The sequence below is a fragment of the Rhincodon typus genome, chromosome 13 (genome assembly GCF_021869965.1).
Source record: "Rhincodon typus isolate 14 chromosome 13, sRhiTyp1.1, whole genome shotgun sequence".
Lineage (NCBI taxonomy): Eukaryota > Metazoa > Chordata > Chondrichthyes > Orectolobiformes > Rhincodontidae > Rhincodon > Rhincodon typus.
Genome location: NC_063344.1, coordinates 20971868 through 20994182, shown reverse-complemented (window position 1 = coordinate 20994182; position 22315 = coordinate 20971868). Strand labels below are relative to the sequence as shown.

Sequence of the window (22315 nt, the reverse complement as noted above, 5' to 3'; positions counted from 1 at the left end):
TCCGATATTCAAAATACCTGGCAAGTAGGAGGATGCAGGAACATGGGAGAAAGGGAGGGAAGGGGCAATGCACAAATTGCTCCTTAAGGGTGGCACGGTGGCTCAGTGGTTAGCACTGCTGCCTAACCACACCAGGGACTTGGGTTCGATTCCAGCTTCAGGCGACTGTCTGTGTGAAGTCTGCCCATTGTCCAAACGTCTGCGTGGGCTTCCAGCTGGTGCTCCAATTTCCTCCCACAGTCCAAAGATGTGCAGGTTAGGTGGATTGGCCATGCTAAATTACCCATAGCGTCCAGGGAAGTGCAGGCTAAGTAGATTGGCCACGGGAAATGCAGGCTTACAGGGATGCGGTGAGTCAGTGTGGACTCAATGGGCTGAATGGCCTGCTTCCACACTGTAGGGATGAAAGCCAGCATGGCACAATAGATTAAATTGCTTTCCTGTGGGCTGTAATCATTCAACGATTAATTCTCACCATTTGTGCTTTTGCCACTTGGTTTGATGGTGAAGTGAGACACAATATACATTGGCAAGTGCCAGTCATGGTTGTGCATTCTTTCCTGTGTCCGAGGGCCAAGAGTTCAAGCCCCTCTCCCGATAAAGCTGTGCCTAATCCAGGCGAGCACTGAGTGCAGTACAGAAGTAGTGCTGCAATTTGGGGATATCATCTCTTGCAACCATTTGCGGGACCTGACCTAGTTTTTAAAAATCAGAAGTGAGTCCTGCATCACAGCCATTTCCACATTTGCTGTCCTTTTAGGGATGGCAAGCAGTTGATAGAGCAAGGTGAGCACTGCTCAGACAGAGAGAAAGAGATGGAGGGCAACACAAGATGGCAGCATTCATTGCCAGCCTGAAACAGAAATCTTTTCAAAAGTGATCAGAACTATTCCGGGAGTCAGGGTGCAGGGGAACAGCTCCAAAGCATCTGTCATTGTGCTAATTTCTGAAACAGAAGGATCACACGCTGGCACTGGTTTTTTGACTTCCTATCATGAGGCTGTCTCTAATATATTGCCAGGCCTCTTCCTCAGCCAGGGATCTCAATGGCACTGGCAGAGTATTGGATCATTGCCCTATTACCTACAATTATGAGCTGCCACTGCTGGGATCCCAGCTCCAGCTCAGGCCCGCAATGTCAGGGAGGAAGACTGATGCACTGCAGACTGATGTATAGCGTATAAAACCCTCAGGTGGCAGCGCCCACAGGAGCTGTTGGTTACACAGTTTTGACAGAAAGATCACTGATCTGTTGCTTTCTCTCCACAGATGCCACCTGATTTGCTGATTACTTCTAATACATGTTTTATTTTATTCTTCAGGAGTCAGTGCCAAAAGGACAGAAGTACACTATACATAATGTATAGTGCTCCTGTGGTAGGATAACATTGGAAGTATACAGAGTGCAGAGATGATGAATTACTGTCTCACCTCAGACAGGCTGTTTGATGGTGACATCCAGAATCTTCAATAGGAAACACGAATAGAACCTGCTGGAGAAACTTAGCAGTTCTGGTTGCATCTCTGAAGAGAAAGCAAGGTTAAAGCTTCAAGTCCGGTGATCTTTCGTCAATCACTGGACCTGAAACGGTAACTCTGCTCTCTCTCCACAGATGTTGCAAGATCATAGATCATAAAACGCCCACAGTGTGGAAACAGACCTTTTGCCCTGAGTCCCTACCAACCCTCCAAACAGTATCCCTCCCAGACCTATCCCCCTATCATTGTAACCCAGCATTTCCCATGGCTATTGCACCTAACTGACACATCCCTGTACACGATGGGGCAATTTAGCACGGCCAATCCACCTAACCTGCACATCTTTGGACTGTGGGAGGAAATTGGAGCATCAGGTGGAAACCCACACAGACACTGGGAGAATGTAAAAACTCCCCACAGTCACCCGAGGTTGGAATCGAATCCGGGTCCCTGGCGCTGTGAAGCAGTAGGGCTTACCACTGAGCCACCGTGCCATTCCTGCTAAGTTTCTCCAACAATCTTCCATTCTTGTTTCAGATCTTCAGCCTTCGCAGTTCTTTGTTTTATTTATCTTCAATATGATATTTGTCCTATATTGCAACAGTGATCATTATTAATAAAGGGACAGTGGCAACATGTCAAAGGACTGGCCCAAAAAAAGTGATATGCATTTATAGAGCAACTTCTCAAGCTCAAAATATCCTGATGTATAGTCCAACTCTGGGCATCACTGTTTAGGAAGGATGCGAAAGCTTTGGATAGAATCCAAAACGAAAGATGCCAGGGAGAGATTTCAGTGAATACAGAGAGATTGGAGAATCTGGGGCTGTTTCCCTCAGAGTGGAAAATGTTAAAGAGAAATTTCACAGAGACTCAACAGGAGAAACTGTTTCCTAGTAAGTAATAACCAAAGGTATGGCATCAAATTAGATTCCATGAGAACTTTCAAAAAGGCACTTTACATTTGCTGTTCAGGTAATGTATAGAGTTGTGGAGAAAAGGAGAATTTTAAAATGAAAATGAAAGCAAAATACTATGGATGCTGGAAATCGGAAATAAAAAACAAAATGCTGTAGAAACTCAGCAGTCTGGCAGTATCTGTAGATAGAGAGAGAGAGAGAGAAAGAAAGGAAGAAAGAAAGAAAGGACGAAAGAAAGGACGAGAATTAACGTTGAGTCTAATATGACTCTTCTTCAGACCATCTTCTGAAAAGCAGTTAACTATTTCTCTCTCCACAGATGCTGCCAGAACTGCGGAGTTTCTCCAGCACTGTTTTTATCCAAGGAATTAAACAGGGCAGGTTTAGAAAGGGGCATAGGCATATATATGGCTGCCTTGTGCCTCTGTAAGATTCTAGGAGTCAATGCCCACAGCAGCCAGTTCCGCAAACACACCCATCCCACAGAAACCAGGACCATCAGGGAAGAACTAAAAGCAGTTTATGAATGCAAGCTGTTGCTGGCAGGGAGAAATTTTTTGTTCTCGAAAATAGCAATGGTGGGAGGGATTCTGCAGGAACAGGGGCTGCAGGGGCAGATTTCATGGAGTTGCCATTTGTCGATGTTTAAATTCTGCCAACGCAGAATTGGAAAGCTTTTAATTTTTTCCAGTTCTGTCCAATGTTCTTGAGGTTTGTGTGCACTGTTCTATAAAAACATATCGTGCTGTGGGCTCACTGAGGCTGTAGGAATGTATATAATGGAGAACGTTTTTACAAACCGTCTGCTCCTTGTGCCAAAGGGTTCTAAAGGAATGTTTTGTTGGTAACTTTAGAAACTCTAGATGAAAGGGCAGCCAGCAGGTCAAGAGTTTCCAGGGCCATTTTTTCAGTTGAGCACAAATATATTCGAGTGATGCAGGTCAAAGCGGTGTCAATTGCACTATTTGGTTTAAGTGCGATTTGGGAACTATCCATTTTACCCCTACCAAGAATTACAAGAGGTTCTGAAATCAACAGAAATGAACAACCTGACATTTCATTACACGGGGGAGGGGAGGCCACATCTTCTACCCTCTAATCTTTAGCTCATCTGAAAAATCAGCCACCTGTATCCTAGCTCACCTCTTGTCCCCTTCACCCAGTCCTCCTGTGCTCACTACTGTACCAGTCACTAAGATCAGCCAATGTCTCAGTTTTAAAATTCACCTCTTCATTTTCGAATCCCTCCATGGCCTTGCCCCCTCCTTATGTGAACACAAACTGCGAGCAGGAAGTTGTCATTTGGTCCCACCATGCTGTTACATCATTCAATACCTTCAAGGATGATCTGGCTGTGGCTGGAATTCCACATTCACACCTATTTCGCACCCCAAAACCTCTGACTCCCAATAATCTATCTCTACCTGAAAATTATTGATAGACTCCTGTCTCCACACACCCTGGGGAAGAGAATTCTCAAAACGTAAGACCTTATGAGAAGAACTCTAATCTCCTTCCACCCAACTACCAATCATCTCTAGGTTGCACAGGCATGCAGCATTACAATGAAGCGCACAGGAAGCAAACAGGCCACTCACAGCTAGGAAAATCAAAAACGCAATTTTACTGCAACTCTGGGTGGATGCCTGTACTTATCCAGTTCTGGTCTCTTAAAAAGAAAACCATCAGAAACAAATCACCTTCTTAGTAATGTGTTCAGTCAGTGAATATTAATTTATTCAGTATTTTACCACACGTACAAATTATTCAGTTAGTTATTCTGTCATCCAAGATGGTGCTGGAATGTGGCAACATTATACACTTTTCACTGTACCTAGGCTCAAGTGACAATGTTAATTAAATCCAAGTATAAGTTTATTCACTGCAGTGTTGGCAGCAGTGCCTTCATTTGTCAGAGTCCCAACTTTAGGAATTCTCTCCTTAAACCTCTCCATCTCTCCCCTCACCCACTATTTAAGATGCTCCTCAAGACCCATCACTTTGAATTAGCTCCGGCAAACATGGTTATTTAGTTATGCTCCCGAGACTTGTGTTGGCATGTTTCACTGCATTAACAATGTTATATAAGCATTAGTTGCTAATGGAAATGATTAGACAGAACAATTTTGACAGCACCTCCCTGAGCACACTCAGATAGACCACAGCAGCAACGTCATGGGAATGTTACCACATTGCAGTTTTCTTCCAAGTCATCTCTCATCCAGATGTGGATATAGATCATTGCAATCTCAACATCCTGGGATCCCTAACCATCACCACGGAAACATCTTCAATCACAAGGACTGTACCAAACCAAGGGGGAAGACTCTCGACTACCATCACCTAATCTACTCTTGCCATGTCTGAACAGCAATAAAGAACTGATATTAACTTGCAACTGCTAACTCATTAACATGCTCTCTGGTCCATGGTGATGATTTTCTTCTGTGAGATGCAGATTCGAAACTTATGAGGACAGGAATGATACCAAATGTTACTTCAGTTCTCACATTAGAAATGGCTAGAACTGCTACTTGGATCAAACCCTCCACCACTCAACTGAGTGTGCTCATGATCAAAGCAGCAAGAAACTCCCCTACAATAGGCTTTGTCCACCAGGAGTATTGTAAGAATTCGCAATTGGCTGCAACAATCTAGAAACTAGTAAGGTTAGATTTTGCACTCCTTGTCCAGGTGTACATATTACTGCAGCTACCAAAGCTGCAGCTGAATTAGTGAAGCCCTTGCCTTGACAGGACAAGTCAAAGCTGTTGATGATCAAACAACAGGGGATGCATTAGAAGCTGGAACTGAAGCTGTGGAGAGATCAAATGGATGTGTGACTGAAGGATATAGATATAGAAAGCAGCAAGGTCTCACAGACATTTGAAAACTAGAATGATCCCAGCTTACGTTATTACCAGACAAGGCAGACTCCAGACTGAAATCTGCATTCAAAGTTTTAATTTCCCATTTGTTTATTTTGGTAGTCGGTCACTGAACACATTCACAAAAAGCTGCCTTTTTTTTGACCAAGCAACAAAGTTAATTACATACAAAAAAAGAGAAACAGTACACTACACAAGAATCATTTAAAATGGTCTCATTATAAATATCAGACATAGACTCAGCCCACTTATCCTCACAACAACCTCACAGATAGTCAATCCTCAGCAAATGGTCATGCTGTTTCCATTTCACTTCTTCCTTCAGTTCGCACAGCTGTACTTTATAAACCTCTGCATTCACTCAATGCTAGCCTCTTCAGTTAGTATCTCTTCATGAGACCTATAAACAAACTGCTAAGATAGCTCACCCATTTCTCAACAAGAATGCTTTAAACTCCTCTTCCATGACCTTCTGCTTTTTGAACTTTCACCTACTAACATTAAACCACTCAAGTCTTTTTTTCTCATCTGCCTGACTGTTCTGGAGACTGCTAAAGTTACTGCTAGGCTAAAGGACTTTTTCTTCCCAAATGGCATGCTGAAATCTGAAAGAAACCTGTACAATATTTACCTTCCGGATGGTTCTGTCTCTCTTTCTGAAAAAGGAAACTAGTTTCTGTCTTGTGTTGTAGGACACCTTGTTGGGGCAACAGCCAAACTTTTTTCCCTTCTGCACATTTATGATTCACCTCAAGGTTTTTTTTTGAAAAAGCACATACTCACTTAAATGCACATAAACATATTTCCAGACTCTTAAAACTCAAAATGAACCTAAGTCCTTCAATTCTTAACCCACACATTATACGGATGCAAATCAGACTTAAAGCTATGTGGTTTTGACCACGTTAGAGCCAAAATTTACAAATAACGATCACTACCCTTTATTTTAAAACGAGAATGAAAATTATAAATTTGAAATATTACAGGATTTGGGACTAATTTAGGCCAGCAAGCATAGAGATGATGGGTAAACAGGATTCGGTGCAAGTTTTGAAATGGGCAGTTTTGGATGAGTTAAGATTAATGAAGGGGTAATGATAGGAGTTTTCTCAGGGAAGCACTGAAAACAGATAAGTGCAGATTACCAAAGTTACAGATGACCAACCCCACAGCAAGAGAGTTGAGGTTTGGGTGATGCTGTAGAGATTGAAGTAGGCAGTATTAGGGAAGGGATAGGGCATGCTGGGGGAGGAGGGGGGAAAACAGGGACATGAGTGCATTACAACACTGAGGTTGAGCCTCCAGCAGTATCCAGATAGAGGGGCAGAATCGATTTCTGAGGGTCAAAATTAACACTGGAAATTTTAAAAAAAAAACAAAAGGCTTTGATAATCCCAGTACAGAAGAACAGCCAGAGGAAGCATTTATTCAAAAAGGTTGGATGTTGCAAAAGCAGCATAGATTCTTTAAAGAAACTTGGATGATTTATTGGATTTTAAATCTTTTTCAGTCAACTCAGAGGCAACACTCCACTCTCTCCCCCACAGTTATCTTGGGATGAAAAAAAGCATGGAACTGCCACTAGCCACATCACTTCCTCCTCACTCCACGGTTCCCGAGCCAGACCCAAGACCTGAAGCTTGTTTATCAGCTGCAGAAATCAATTAGTTACATTCCCCAGGCTCAGGCTGTCAAAAGTAGTTTTTCATCCACGTTCGAGGTTCAGCTAAGGTCAGACACCAACATGTGTTACTTCCATTGTAGATTACTCTCATCAAGCAACATGCTGGGGGTTCTTGCTCCACCTCATTGTTCTATTTGGATTATTCAGTAACGTATTCTGCAGGTCTTACTGAACGGATGGAGTTGACGCTCCAACTCCAGATCTGAAGATCCTGAAAATGTTTTGTTTTCTCTTTCTTCCCTCGTTCTTATTGAATGTTGCTTCCAAGTGAGCATTCCTTACTCCTTTCCTCCAAAACTCACACAATAACTCCACAAAACTCCACAATAACTCTTACATAAATAGAACATTTTTCATCCAGGAAAACCTCACCAAGACAATAAACCAAAGATATTAGATAAGGCAATTATAAAGGTTTATGAAAAAGGTGAGTTTTAAACCGGGTACACATGAACATATGAATGTGTTACAGGAACAGGCCATTCAGCCCTCAAACCTGCTCCCCCATTCAATAAAATCATGGCTGAACTGATTGTAACCTCAAATCCACATTCCAGCCTGCTCCTGTTAGCCTTCCCACCACCTTGCTTAACAGAAATCTATCCACCTTTGCCTTAAAACTATTCAAGGACCCTCCTTCCACCTCCAAAAAAATGTTTGCCTCATCTTTGCTTTAGATGTAAAACTCCTAATTTTTAAGATGGACTCGTTGTTCTAGGTTCTTCCATAAGAAACATCCTTTCCATCCTTCAAAATCCCTCAGGATCTTATAGGTTTCAATTAAGTCACCTCTTACTATTCTGAAGTCCAGCAGATACAAGCCTAGTCTGTTCAATTTTTCCTTACATGACAACCAACCCATTTAAAGGTACTAGTCTAATAAACCTTCTTTAAATTGCTTTCAAAGCATTTACGTTCTTGTCTAAATAAGGTGACCAATATGTACACAAAACAACAAATGCTGTCTCACCAGTGCCGTAGATAGCAAACATAATCTCCCTAGTTTCATATTCAATTCTCCTCATGATTAATAAAACCATTAGCTTTCCTAATTACTTGCTGTGCCTAGATACTAAACTTGTGATTCGTGCATGAGGACACCAAAATCTCTCTGTACCTCAGAGCTCTGCAATCTTTCACCATTTAGATAGTTTTTTTTATTTTTCCTGCCAAAATGGACAATTTCCCTTACTACCAGTACATTCCTTCTTACTCCCATCTCTTAAGTGGCTTTCAGTAATCAGTTGGTTCACACCCATTCCCTTCCCCCAACCCTCACTTTCATCCAGACAAGCTAAGGAACCTAAAAAAATGTTAGAATATTGCTATGGCTACTGCCCCAGGTCCCTACAATCACACCCTCCTGTCCCTGAACACTGACAATATCAGCCAAGCTAACACAGAGTTGTGTGACTGACTCCCTTACTAAGCATTCAGGTAACTAGCCCCCTCTTTGGCATATTGCAGTTTTCTGTCGTTCAGCCTCCAGCTCAAAGTCTGAGCTGAAGCTGTTCAACCGCAAAAAAAAGTGTTTGAAGTTCACGTCTGTTCTGGACCAAACTGGTATCCAGGAATCCCACATCCAGCAACTGTGACATGTTATCTGTTCTGCCATCCTTAATATGTTCAAACTAACTACTTAATTATTCTATATTATTTGCATTTGTAGTTATGCTCCAATATGTTTCATAAACTTTACCATCAGTTGCTAAACTGTGTTGAACCTTAGGAAACAAGTAAACCTTAGCCACTTATCAGATCCTCACCAAGTAACTAGCAGCTTCTCCTCTAACAATCAATTCCTGAGACAGAAAAATAAAGGAAAAAGCAACAGAACACCCCTTTGATATTGTATTTTTCAAATCAACCTTCCAGAGATGCTCTGACCGCTGGGAGGTGTGTGACGATGTTGTCACTTTAAAGGTTATTTTGTCCTTGGTTTTTTTTTGAAGGGAAGTTATAAAGGCAGAGGTACTGAAGAATCTAGGGAGTTAGCAATGGAAAGGGATGGGCCAGTTTTCCCCGTTCAGGTTTTTTTCTAGTTTTTATATTAAGCTGTAGCAGTCAGCAGATGTTTTGAGTACCAGAAGTGTTGCAAGCTTCAGTAAATGACTTCTTGGACTTTTTCTGGACTCTCTCTCTGGACGTTGTTCCCTCCTGCCTGTAAGAATCTGTGTTTGAATGTACTTTTCTGGCCAAGCGGTGTGTTTATGGGATATTACTATATTGGAACAATTAATTAGTTATGTTGCTGTATTGGGTCGGTTAGGTTTTCCTAAATTAAGTTACTGTAAATTCCAGCTTTCTTTCATTCGTGTTTCAACTGTAGTGTTTAAATAAATTTTGTTTTGCTTAAAGTCGAGTGGTTTGACCATCACACCTGGAACACCCCCTTCACATCTGCCGTAAAATATTTTGAGGGGGTCTGGCCTGTTCCATAACAGATGGAACTGGAACTCAGGCCTTTTTGCCCAAAAAGGTAGGGACACGACCACTGTGCTACAAGAGTCGCTGCAGAACACTGCTTTCCCCTCCTCCCCTGACCATTTAACTGCACTGGAAGTCACACCCAAGTGCTAAGTTGCAATGTGTCGGTTACTGATCAGTTTCAGCTGCTTCTTAATCAAGTTATTCTTTCACTAGAAGCATTGTTATAATCTTGCCCAAAGTTCACAGCAATAGAATTTAAACTGCAGATTTCAATTTCATGCCATCTACAATTAAATCTGATTTGTGCAAGACTTTAGACTTTATTACCCAACAATGGCATGCTCACAGCCCAGTGTGGAGAGTTTTTAAAAAAAGGGAATTTCACTGCAAGGCGCTTCAGGACCGACACGACAACATCATTTACCAGTCTTGGCTTCCCAAATCCTTGGTATCCTTGTCCGACAAATTATTAATATCAGTCCTGTAAATTTTGACTGTCCAAGATTCCACAACATTTTAGGGATTGGAGATAAATGGAAGGGGTTGCACAGATCCCAGAGTCGGAGGAAGGGAGTTTATAGAATGATGGCAAAAAAAATCACGGATTGGTAGAGTTTACACCACAAAGCAACTTAAGAACATGCAGAAGAGATGTTTACATCTGAGGTTCTGCTGGGCTGGCAGCCAATGTAAGTCAGTAAACACAATTTGGATTCCTAGAACTGTAGAAAGTTTGCAGTACAGAAGGAGGCTGTTTAGTATCTGACCCATCCTGTCTGAGCTGTCTCTCTGCAGGAGACCTCAATCAGTACCAATCACCAACTGCTCTATGTTACCCTGAAAATTCTTCTTTTTCAGATCATGATTCAATCCCCTTTTAAAAACCTCCATTGGATTAATCTGCCTCCAGCGCACGTTCCAGTAGTGCATTCCAAATTAAAACAACACATTGCTTTTTGTCTCATAGCACCAATCACTTTAAATCTGTGTCCTCTGCTTCTCAATTCTACCACCAATGGGAATGGTTTCTCTCAACGTACTCTGTCTAGACCTCTTACGACTTTGTAAACCTTGATCAAATGTCCTGTCAATCATCCCCTTTCCTCAGAAAATGGTCTTAACTTCTTCAATCGATCTACTGAAGTTGTCATCTGTGGAAATATTTACCGGAATCCTTCTGCAGTCAATGTCTTCACATCTGTCCAAGAGTGTGTTGCTTGGAACAAGACACAATGCCCAAGTTGAGGCTGAACCAGAGTTTTGTTAAAATTTAACAAAGGATGCGAGCGTGAGAGGGCTGACTATTCCATGCATCACCGTCTTCTGTTCGGGTCCGCTGTCAGCGCGCAGGCTAAATGAGCACTCGCAACAAGTTCAAACTGGCCTCAGGAACCAAGGTAAATGGAGGCAAAAGCAAGGCCATGTTCTTTGGGAACTGGGCCAAACGATCCTTACCCCTTTGCCATCAGGGCAGATTACCTGAAGGTGCTAGGATTATGGTCCAGAGGGGCCAGGACATGCAAAAAACTTGGCACGAGTGCATTACCAAGATGAAGCCAACTGTGCTTCTGCGAGTACCACTCCCTCTCCATTGTAGGTTAAGAACCTTATCATCAGCTGTGAGATACTCTACAGTATGTGAAACATCCCCAAACTGCACTGGTGCAGTCACCCATGTCACCCTTCATTTCATCTGAAGATTAAGATGACCCATGCCCCCAGGGACACCATGTATAAAAGGTCTGTACAAGGTGGAGTAGGAGAACGTACCCAATGCCACTCTCATTCTGATGGCCACCTTTGTGTGCTTTAAGCTGTGCACAGACCCTCAGTACACAAACACTAAGTGTCAGAACATACTGAGGTTCTCCCTGTCCCCGGTGTTATGAAGGATGGGCCTGTCCTTGTTGACATGGAACATTCCAATTAATTGGGCCATTCTGTATCACCTGTCCTTTGTGGAGAAATCTGCAATGGAAAACACCTTTGACCACAAGTCCATCAGGAAGTGGTCAGCATGTAGTGTCCTCGAAACCCTGAGGGAAAAGGAGAGGGTGGACCCTGAGGAGACTGGCAAAGTTATTTGACAGAATGTCTCATCACCAGAACCTTCCAAACACAAGGCATCGCTTAGCTGGTGTTGAGAAGGGCACTACTTGTGAGATCCTTCTTGTATATCCAGACTCTTTGCACCATGGCACGTGACCCTCAAAGCAGTTGTGAAATGTGCCTTTGCAAAGGAAGTCTGGAGAAAGATGCAATGGTTTTTGTTGATGTTCATCCTGAGCCATTCCGTGATGCAGGACTCTGTGCTCTATGGTCTGTTCCCCAGGATGCACACTGAGACAAACATCGACAGCGCCTAGAGGACCATCAACTCGGTAAATTTTGCTCTTTGAGCTGCCTGAAACTTAGTCTTCCAGAGCAAGGAGTTGATCTCGTCCGAGTGTAGCAGATTGGCACCATCCAAGGTCCAGGACTACATGCCAAGGGACACACTAAAGCTTGAGGCAGCTACCACCAAGACAGTGGGGAAAGACCACTGTCCAAGGTCTTTCAGCCAAAAGTTAATTGGGAGTCTGTTCAGTTATTGGACCACCCCAATGCCTCAAAATATATATAAACATAGTCTTGTACAAGAAAGAAATGCCTAGGGTTTGTTTGTTCTCTGTGTGTAAAAGACTGTGTACAGAATCGAACCACTCTAGCAAGTAGGGATAAAAATTTATGAATAGAATATATTTTTGAAATAAAATATGCCCCTATACAGGTTAGTTTGCTCAAGTGGCTGGTTTGCATTACAGAGTGATGCCAATAGCGTGGGTTCAATTCCTTTACTGGCTATGGTTATCATGTTGGACTCTCCTTCTCAACCTCCCCCTTCACCTGAGGTATAGTGACCTCTCGGTTAAACCACCGCCAGTTGTCTTTCCCTGAGGGATCAGCCCTATGATAATGGAAGGACTACAGTGACTTTACTGCCCCTATTGATAAAGCCTAGATGTTGCATGCTACAAGGAACATTCTCTACATCTGTCCTGCCATCTGCAATGACATATGGATATATGCACTCAGAGCCTTCTGCTCCTGCACCAGTTTTTGAGTTGTTCCCCTTATTTTATATTCTATGTTCTTCCTATCAAAATTGAATCACATCAATTTTTAACAATCACTTACTCAACTAACTTGTCAATGTAGTTTTGAAGTTCTACACTAATCCTCCTCAGTTTTCCATGCTTCCAAGTTTAAGCAATTAATACTTTGAGTGTTGCTGAAAAGATACATTTTGTCAAAGATTTTCATTTTGCACCCTTCAGGACAATTTGCAGGAATGCCAATTCAAGGGGAAACCAAAACGTACAGTGCATGAGAGGAGAGTGCTGAGTGGTTCACAAGTGGATTTGGATTAGTGAAGATGCTGACATGTAGAATACACTTGTTAAATGATGATTCACAGTTAAACTGCCTTGTTTAATTTGTTTAAATTTTAACCCAGGCAGGTGGACTCTGATTAGTCAGGAGCACTGTCCTAAGAAATGAAGCAGTGGAAGACTGTCACCCATTCTGCTGACATGGCATTAAGCGAGGCTTGAAAATTCTCTTCAGAGAGAGCAGAGATAACATTGTCATCCACAGACTAAAGTTCTACAGTCGAAGTTGTGTCATTTTCTTCTTGGATTTTAACTGATTGAGATTGAAATATTTTCTGTCCATTCTATAAACAATGTCCACTGCAAAGCTTGTTTTTGACAAGGAGGAGGATGGTGGCGATGATGGTGGAGAAAACGGGTGGAGGCAATGACACATCCCTGCTGAACTCAAAAGATGTTCTGTCATATTACCATCAGCGAGTACCTTCACCGACAGCTTGTCGTGGTGGAGACAGAGAATTTTGATGAATTTCACTGGACAGCTAGCCTTTGACAGGATCTTCCATGGCACTTCCTGATTGAGTCAGTTAAAAGCCTAGGTCAGGTCGATGAAGGCCATGTAGAGGGATTGCTGTTGTTCTTGGCATTTCTCTTTGAGTTGCTGAGCAGTGAAAACATGTCCATAGTTCCACGGTTTATTTGGAAGCCGCACTGACGTTCAGGAAGGATTTCCTCCAAGACTGGGAGGAGGTGCCTAGCAAGGATTTGAGTGATGATCTTTCAAGTGAAGAAGAGTAAGGAGGTCCCTTGGTAGTTCCCACAGTCCACTTTGTCTCCTTTGTTGAAGATGGGGCCAATGGCAGCATCTGAGATTGGCAGGGATTTCTTCTTTCTCCCACATTTTCAGGAACAGTTGGAGATGATAGATAAGCTGTGCTCCTCCAGGTTTGAAAATCTCCACTTTATTATTCACTCCTACATGTCTCTAATGGAGGCTTCAACTCCTGCCAAGGTGAGAATCCAAGATCATTTTTGATGGGGCATTCCCTCAAACATGCCATAGAATCATAGAATCCTTACAGTGCAGAAAGAGGCCATTCAGACCACTGAGTCCGTACCAAGCCTCTGAAGAGCATCCCACCCAGACCCATAATCCTGCATTTCCCCATTGCCAGTCCACCTAACCACATGTTGTCAACACTTGTATCACAGTTTAGAACTTCTTTGAAGTGATGTGTCCAGAGACTAATGTTTGCTCAGTCTCTTGAAATGGGTGCCATCCTTATTTTGCACCAGTTTGAGGCCAAGGGTGTTGAGGCCACACATTGCTGTGGTGGCACTGAAAAAGCCCTGGGTACTGTGCTTGCAGCCAGGACTGAGAAAGCTAAAGAGCTGCAATTCCACCATAGGTTCTTGATTTCCCTTGTTCTTCTTTGTAACCTCCACCTTTGCAGTTTGATGAGTTCTCCTCTTTGCCCCGCTGATGATGTTGTTTTGCCAGGCTCAGAGAGCTTTCCTCTTCCTGTTGATGAGGTCTCGCATGATGTGGTTATTCTCAAACCAGTCTTGGTGTTTCTTGGTCTTAGAGCCAATGGTTTCTTCACAGAGATGATGGCTGGCTTCAGCTCTTTTCAGATTTCCTCCACTCCATTAAAATTAACTCTTTGGAAAGTCTGTTGAAGACACTGTTGGAAGTTTGCTGGTCTGCTTGGCCCTTGAAGCTGCTCAGTATTGGGTGTTATTCAGAACTGTTTCTTCATCTTTAGCTGCACGGGTGATACTTGATAGACATTGAGGAGTAGATGAGCCAGTGGTCTATCCAGCAGATAAGTCTTCTTGAACATGTCTTTTTGGCAGAATGGTGTTGGTGATGACCATTTGGTGAGCAGGAAAATCCCATTGGAGTTGAAATTATTGATTTCTTCCATTCCAGAGTTGGGCATCATTTCAAACCCTGGTGTTGAAGTCTGCAAGGAGGATAATTTTACCTTCTGAGTGTTTACCTCTGAGGGTTCTGAGGAAGGGTCACCAGACCCGAAATGTTAACTCTGTTTTCTCCTCCACAGATGCTGCCAGACCTGCTGAGCTTTTCCAGCAACTTTGGTTTTGTTCCTGATTTACAGCATCCGCAGTTCTTTTGGTTTTTAATTTTACCTTCCTTAGGGATGTTGATGAGTATAGTGTTCAAGGTGGAGTAGAAGCCTTTTTTGGACTCATCTGTAGCATCAAGGGTTGGAACACAGTACTCATGGCCATTGCCTGCCGGTTCTTGGCAAATTATAGATGGAGAGTCATGAGGCAATCATTGATGCTAACAGGGAGCTCCAAGAGTTGGTTAGTAAGTTTGTTCATTATAGTGAATCCAATTCCACATGTTCTGGGTTGATCCTTGGGTTTTCCTCTCCAGTAGGAGATGTAACCACCAGTTACTTCCCTCAGTTGTCTTTCACCTGCTCCGAGTCTCCTGCAGGACAGCAATACCACTATTGAATTGCCTGAATTCACAGTCAACAAAGGACAACTCTTCATTCCAGACGCTTGTTTTGTTCATTGTCCATGAGCGTTCATATATTCCAGGTTCTTGGATTGAGCTTGACCTTGGTTTTCAGACTACATGTAGATGAGCCCACTGGATGCAGATTTCCAGCTGGGTTGGTGAGGAAACAAATTATTTTTAGGGCACCTTTTCTAGCCCCTTCCCTGTATGGGGAGGGTGAACAGAGTGGATCCTGAAGAGGACTGCTCAGTCGTGAAGAAACATGCTCCTGTTCCTATTCCAAGTGTGAAATGACTATGTCAAACTCCGCCATCTACGAGCTGCCCAGAGGCTAAGAACTTCTAGATTTTACAATCCTATCCAGTCAACTCTCTCTCAGATCCCTGCAGGGCTGTGTGCATGCGCACAACCTCAATTGGTGGCCCTAACCAGGAGTTGAGAACTCCTGACAGCATCACTCATTTTATTCATTAATGGGATGAGAGCATTCTTGACTGGACCAGCATTTCTTGCGCATCCTTACTTGTCCTTTGGAAAGTGGTAGTGAGTTGTCTTCTTGAACTGCTACAGTCCATTTGCTGTAGGTAGACCCACAGTGGCCTTAGGGAGGGAATTCCAGGATTTTGGCTCAGGGACGCTGAAGAAACAACGATATATTTCAAAGTCAGGATGGTGAGTAACTTGCAGGAGGGGTAGTCGCAGGTGATGGTATTCCTATTTATCAGCTGCCCTTATTCTTTTAGAAGGAGGGATGTGGTTGTGGGTTTGGAAGAAGCTGTCTCAGGAGCCTTGGTGAATTTCTGCAGTGTATCTTGTCGATAGCACGCACTGCTGCTACTGTGTCTCAGTTATGGAAAGAATGGATATTTGTGGATGTGGAGCCAATCAAGTAGGCTGCTTTGTCCTGGGACAATGTCAAGCCTGAATGCTGTTGGAGCTGCACCCAGCCAGGTAAGTAGGGGTGTAATGGAATACCCCCCCAACTTGTACCTTGTAGATGGTAGACAGGCTGTGGGGATTCAGGAGGTGGGTTACTCCCTGCTCGATTCATCGTATCTGACCTGTTCCTGTAGCTACTGTATTTACATGGCAAGTCCAGTAAAATACATGCTGAATTAAAATGATGCACACAAGAGCAGCTTTAAGCCAATACATTACACTATTAGAAAATTAACTGCAGGGTGGTATCTGCAGCATTCTCAGCAGCTCCTAATGCAGCCACGTAAACCCCTAGCTCAGGCCTGTAAAACAGCAAACAGACCTGGACTGAAAATGTTGGATCATTTACAATGCCTCTGCCAATTCAGGAGCTGCCTAAATCTCCTGTGATTAATTCATGGCAGTGTGATATATTCAGCCCAAAAAACTGCTTAGCACGTCAATGTTTACAGCACAACAATCAACAAAGCACTGGGATTGGCACAACATGAAGGCTCAGACCAGAAACAGACAGAAAATTAGGAGAATATCCAGCCCACAATTAAATCATGATTGATCTTGTTGCGAAGTTGGGTACAGTACTTGTGAATTGGAAGCAGGATGTTAAAATTTGTTTGATGGGGGTGGGGTGGAGGGAAAAAATGTGTGGTCCCTTTAAGAGATGATGTGCTTTTCTAAGCTTGGAGATTTAAAAAAAAAGTCTATAAGCAGCTGCAGATGCATAGACGACCTCTGAAATTGAAACATGTGTATCAATAGGCTGTGTAGTTGGCAACCTACGCTCGTTTTGATGTTAAGGCAACCAGCTTGAATATCAGCCCATTAAATTTAAACCAAACACTTAGAAACTGAAAACCCAACTGAACTTAAATCTGATAGGATAGGTCCTAGGTTATCAATTCTATAATAAAAAAACTTGACAGGTCAAAGGGTATACAAGAGGGTTTTTGAAAATCAGTGTGACAGCGAACTGCCATCGGAAGAGTAAGATCTCTGATTAAGCACAGTCTACAAAAGGTACCACAGCACTCTTGCCTAATATTCCTGTCACAAGGATGTGACAAAGAAAGAATTCCTGATTGAAGAATAGCGGAAAAGGCACAGAATATTCTGGAAGACTCATCCTGACTGTGGTTTTGAGAGATTTAATTTAATTTTCCTATTACTTTGGTTTATATAAGTGGGACTTGTATTTGTTGCTACAGCATACCATTAGAATTTTGTTTTATTCAGGAGTAGTTAGTTGTTAGGGGGGAATTGTTTGGTTTATTAGTATTCCTGTTAATTTGATCACTTTTAGAGTTAGATAACTAAATTGTTACTTGTTGATTGTAGAATGACTGTCAGGAGTTCACTTTATTTCACCTTCCCTTTATAGCAGATTGGGAGGTAAGAGGGAGATTACACCACTTTTCACTTTTCCCTTAACAGATTGCGAGGTGAGGTGAGCTTCTCTGGGTGTTTTGGTTTTGATTATCAGAGGAGTTTGACCTCCTGTCCAAAATAATCTGTACCCTATTTAAATTGAATTGTTCCATCTCAATGGATACACTTCACTCAGCAAAATCTAATCTCAGTGTTGAAAGTACCAATCGATTTCCGCCCCCCCTGCCCCAGCATCCACAGTCTTTAGAGGAAGGGGAGAAGATCCAGATTTCCCCTTTGTGTGGCGAAGTTTTGCATGATTGTACTCATGAACAACAAGGCTATAAATTTGAAAGGGCTGCTGCCTTGTTCTGGATTCCCTGACCACAAGAAATTACCTTCCCGACCCTTTTGAATTCCTTTATTATTTTAAAACACCTTGATTTGATCATCTCTCAAATATTCAAGGCTCAAAGGAACTGAGTTCACACATGTTCTCAGAATTTAACCCTATAAACACTGGTATCATTCTGAACAATCATCATAGCCCACGTTCTTTAATTTTTCTTGCTGCTTTGCAGACTTCCAAAGTCCTGTGCAGGGGCTGAGTGGCTTCCAGAGCCAGAAGTCAATGAGTCCATAAGCTAAAATCAGAGTGTGTGGACACTGAGCAGTCATGTGACTGAACACTTCAGACAGAACATTGCTGACCTCTCCTTCCTAAGATAGACGTGCTCAACAGGAACACAGTTACTGCAGGTGGGGTCTGACCAAGACTCTGGACAATGGATGCATCACTGCCTCATTTTTGGCCTCCAGTCTGCTCAAGGTAGAGTCACCTGACAGCTTTCTGGTTGGTTTCAATAATAGTCCTAGCTTCCAATGGTGCGAATACACAAACATCCAAATCTTGTGCCCCACTACACCTCCTAGTCTCTCATGATATGTTTTGATATATCTTTCCCAGATCTAAAGGAAATAGCCCCATATTGGAAGCTCAGCCTCAGCCATCTTCAGGGTTAGGATCCCAAATGGGATGGTGAGCTAAATTTTGGGGTCATAAGTCTAGATCTTGTGGTCACAAAATACATGGCGGTAATGGCTGCCATGGTGTTTAGACCAAATCACAGCTGTGCCCCTATTCCAACAGGCCCTCGCTCCCAGAGTTCTCACTTAGAGGTCATGATAGTTTCCAAGCATCAGAGTTGGAAAAAGGTTTAGGAAACAATGCCCTAGTGAGGGCTGGATTGAACAACACAGATCAAGGTGGATCAGAGGGAGTAAGCAGCACATTGAAATACATTTGTCCACATTCCGGATTACACATGAATAATAACACAGGTTCTACCTAAAATTCCAGCATCTCAAAAGTATGTAGAGTTCTAAAAGTTGGCACCGCCCATCACAGTTTCTCCCACATACTTTAGATTCTTGACATAGAGGCGCTTACACATTAGGTAGCACAAGAAAAAAATGTCCTTGTGCTATTTTTGGCCAACATCACATCAGAAGAGCGCGCATGGTCGAGACGCTAGAGCATCTGCAGTGTGGGTCCACAGCAGGTTCCAGTCTGAGAACCGACATCCTAAAGCTCCTGATGAATGGAACTATTGAAAATAAAGCCAGGGACAGGTTCCATTGCTGTTCACATTGATGTTCTATGTACTCACCGTAACATAGGAATACCAGCTTCCTCTACAGGAACTCAAGAATCAACAAACAGCATCTCAGTCATTCCATTCACTGGTCAAACATTTTCCTCTACATAGCTCAGAGTTTTTGTGCCAAATGAACAATTGCTGTTTTCAGTCCACCTCAGTTTACCCACTTCCGAGGCAGTAATGAATTAAACTTCAGAGAAATGCATCAAAGACCTAACCCTGAACATGTGTTCGACGCCAGACCACACTTTGTGAGTTCCAGGGATAACGGTCCGGCACCAGGGCAGTGATCCCCTGCCAAAAACGATACATGTCAGTGTGAGAGAAAATAGCAAGAGGCCTTTGATTAATTTTCAAATCATTTGGCTCTATTTTTCTGCCTAACCTCGGTGATGTTTGAAAGGAACCATTATTCACCCAGGAGATTGTGAACTTTCAACTTATTTCTCAAGAAAGAGAGTACCGAAATATTTCTGATTCTGCCTCACAAAAGCAAAATAATGCAAATGATGGACCTCCTCTGGGACAGCTGATCATCATCATGGTGTCCAGTTAGCAATAAGTTTCAGTCTCTAAAGCATTCTGGAAGGTTCTTCAACTAGGTTTCGAAAAGGGACAGTGATGGCAATCACTTTACATGCCCCGATAATTACAATTCACCAGAGATGGAAAGAGTAGCAATTTACTTGTGGAATTTACTGGAAAGGGTTTGGAGGAGGATGTTATGTGTTTGCATACAGTCATATATGGATCTGTCAGCTAACATTGCAGCTAACTGTAAAGTGCGACTGCACCTCATTGTCACTAAACATAGGATGGTTTGCTGATGTAGCCATAAGGCACTGACCTGAAGACAGCTATTCCATGTGGAAGTTACAATACACGAGCCAGCCACTTGAGGGCTCTTGTGGCACACTGTGGTAGTGTCACTATATGTGAGCCAGAGGCCTGGGTTCAAGCCCCACCTGCTCCAGCGATGTGTCAAAACATCTCTGAACAAACTGATTTTAAAAAAAGCATTCAATTGAATTGGTCCATGAGTATTTATCCTAAATGTGATCAATAAATCCTCTGTTGCCCTCCAGCAGCTGTAGAAACCAGGAGCAAGATTAGGCCCTTCAAGCCTGTTTCATTATTTGACAGGATGCTCTACCTAAAACTCTCCATGCTTGATGGTGCCTTTAATATCTAAAAAAGGCAGCAATCTCTTATTTGAATATACACAGTGACAAGGTCTCCACAGACTCAGGCAGAAAATTCCACAGGTTGACCACCATCAGAGCGAACAAATATTTTGTCAATTCAGTCCCAAGTGGCCTCAACTCCAATAACCCCATACCCTTGAACACATCAGCTCCGATTGTGTTGATTTGTGGAGCAGCTTAGAAAAACCAAACAGGCTGCTCCAGTCCTTTGTCTTATGTTTGACACAGCCTTGACTCAGGAATGGGTGGCTGGTGGGGGTGTTTGCAACATGCAGATCCTTTGCACTTATTACAAGACCGATATTGTAATTGCTTCAAGGAAAAAGTTAGCCCACAGGAGTCGAAACACAAGCGCTGATTTGTTTTTGCATTGTCTGGGGCTGGAATTCTATACATACACACAGAACTCATGGAAAGGGTACAGCTGATTTATGATACTTTGCAATTCCAGCGCATGTGTGCTGAACAATCAGCCCAGTGTGGCAGTCAATTAAGTCAAGTTTTCCATCGTACTCCTTCTCCTCCACTCAGAACACTTTTCACAAGAATATCCTCAGCTGCAATGAAGGTAGAATTTGTTTTAAAGCAAATAGATGCACAGGATACACTAAACGTTCAGGCTGCTAGAAGCTACAGTGGCACAAAGCAAGCTAATGCGTTCAGATCCAATTGAACCAGGAGTTGTATCTGATTCAGCATTTTCAACAGGAGCCAGTCATTAGCCTCAGAATTGACATGGTCATAGTCACAGCAGATCAGTCGCCTGAATTACGGTTCAAATTTATTAAGTGCCAAGTGGAGAAAAGCACAAAAAGGTTCCAGAGTCGGACTCTGGGTCAGGCTGCGTTGACAACCTCAGCCACTAATAATCACTATATGAAAGGGTGCTGTGGCACACAGTGGTAATTTCCCTATCTCTGAATTGGAAGGTTTCAAGTTCCATTTCTGAATGTGATGGCCGTGGAGATGTATGGCAGCAAGTTCAAAACTGGTTGGAAAACAACACACTAAATATATATAATAGATATTTTCTGATCAACCTGTTCAAACAGACACCATGATACACCTCTGGAGCAGGTGGGACCTGAACCCTGGCCTTCTAGCTCATATTAGAAACACTACCATTGTAGAAGAGCCCACGACAGTTCAGACTTTTTTAAAATCAACATGGTCAATGACATTTTGATACATCTCTGGAACAAGTGGAACCTGAAACTGGGTCACAATCTCAGCAGCCCTCACTCATTTTAGATTTATCAATGATTCCACAGCATGATCACTTTAAAATGGACCTGTGAAAACTTGGTGCTGAGAGAGCATGATGCACCACTGGGTTGAATATCCCCACTGTTGACAGAACAACAATGTGGTACTAGAGATCCTGGATAAAAACAAAACAGTGAGAGACTTTTCCATTCCAGCATCTTTCCTTTCTCATCTTGTAAGAGACTACATATTTTTGAATTTTTAAAAACCATAAACAGACAAAAGTTGACAGCTATAACTGAAGAACCAGGAAAGGAAGTGTCCTATGTTGCTAAACTGTGCAATACAGTATTGCTTTTGAGAACAAAACGAGGGTAGTAGAGACTGAATGGCACCAATACATTTCTCAAGTTAAGGATATTCTGCCTGCCAACAGATTTTTGATTGGTTGAGATGCAGAGTTGACAAATAAAAACTGTAAATACCAACAGCAGCAGAGAGTGAAAATAGCCAGACCCTGAAAACAGCCAACAATCTGTGCATGGGAAAAAGGGAGAGAAAATTCCAGAGAGCTCAAACGTGGACGAAACTTCAAAATATATTGCTGGAGAGAAAAGATACATTTTGTCAAAGCTTTTCATCTTGCACTCATCAGGACAATTTGGAAGAA

At 42.6% G+C, this 22315-nt stretch overlaps 1 protein-coding gene across 2 annotated transcripts in view; it reads right to left on the bottom strand.

Moving 5' to 3' along the window:
• Positions 1-22315, bottom strand: part of p3h2 (prolyl 3-hydroxylase 2) — a 130099-nt gene that overhangs the window by 50679 nt on the left and 57105 nt on the right. The window lies entirely within an intron of this gene.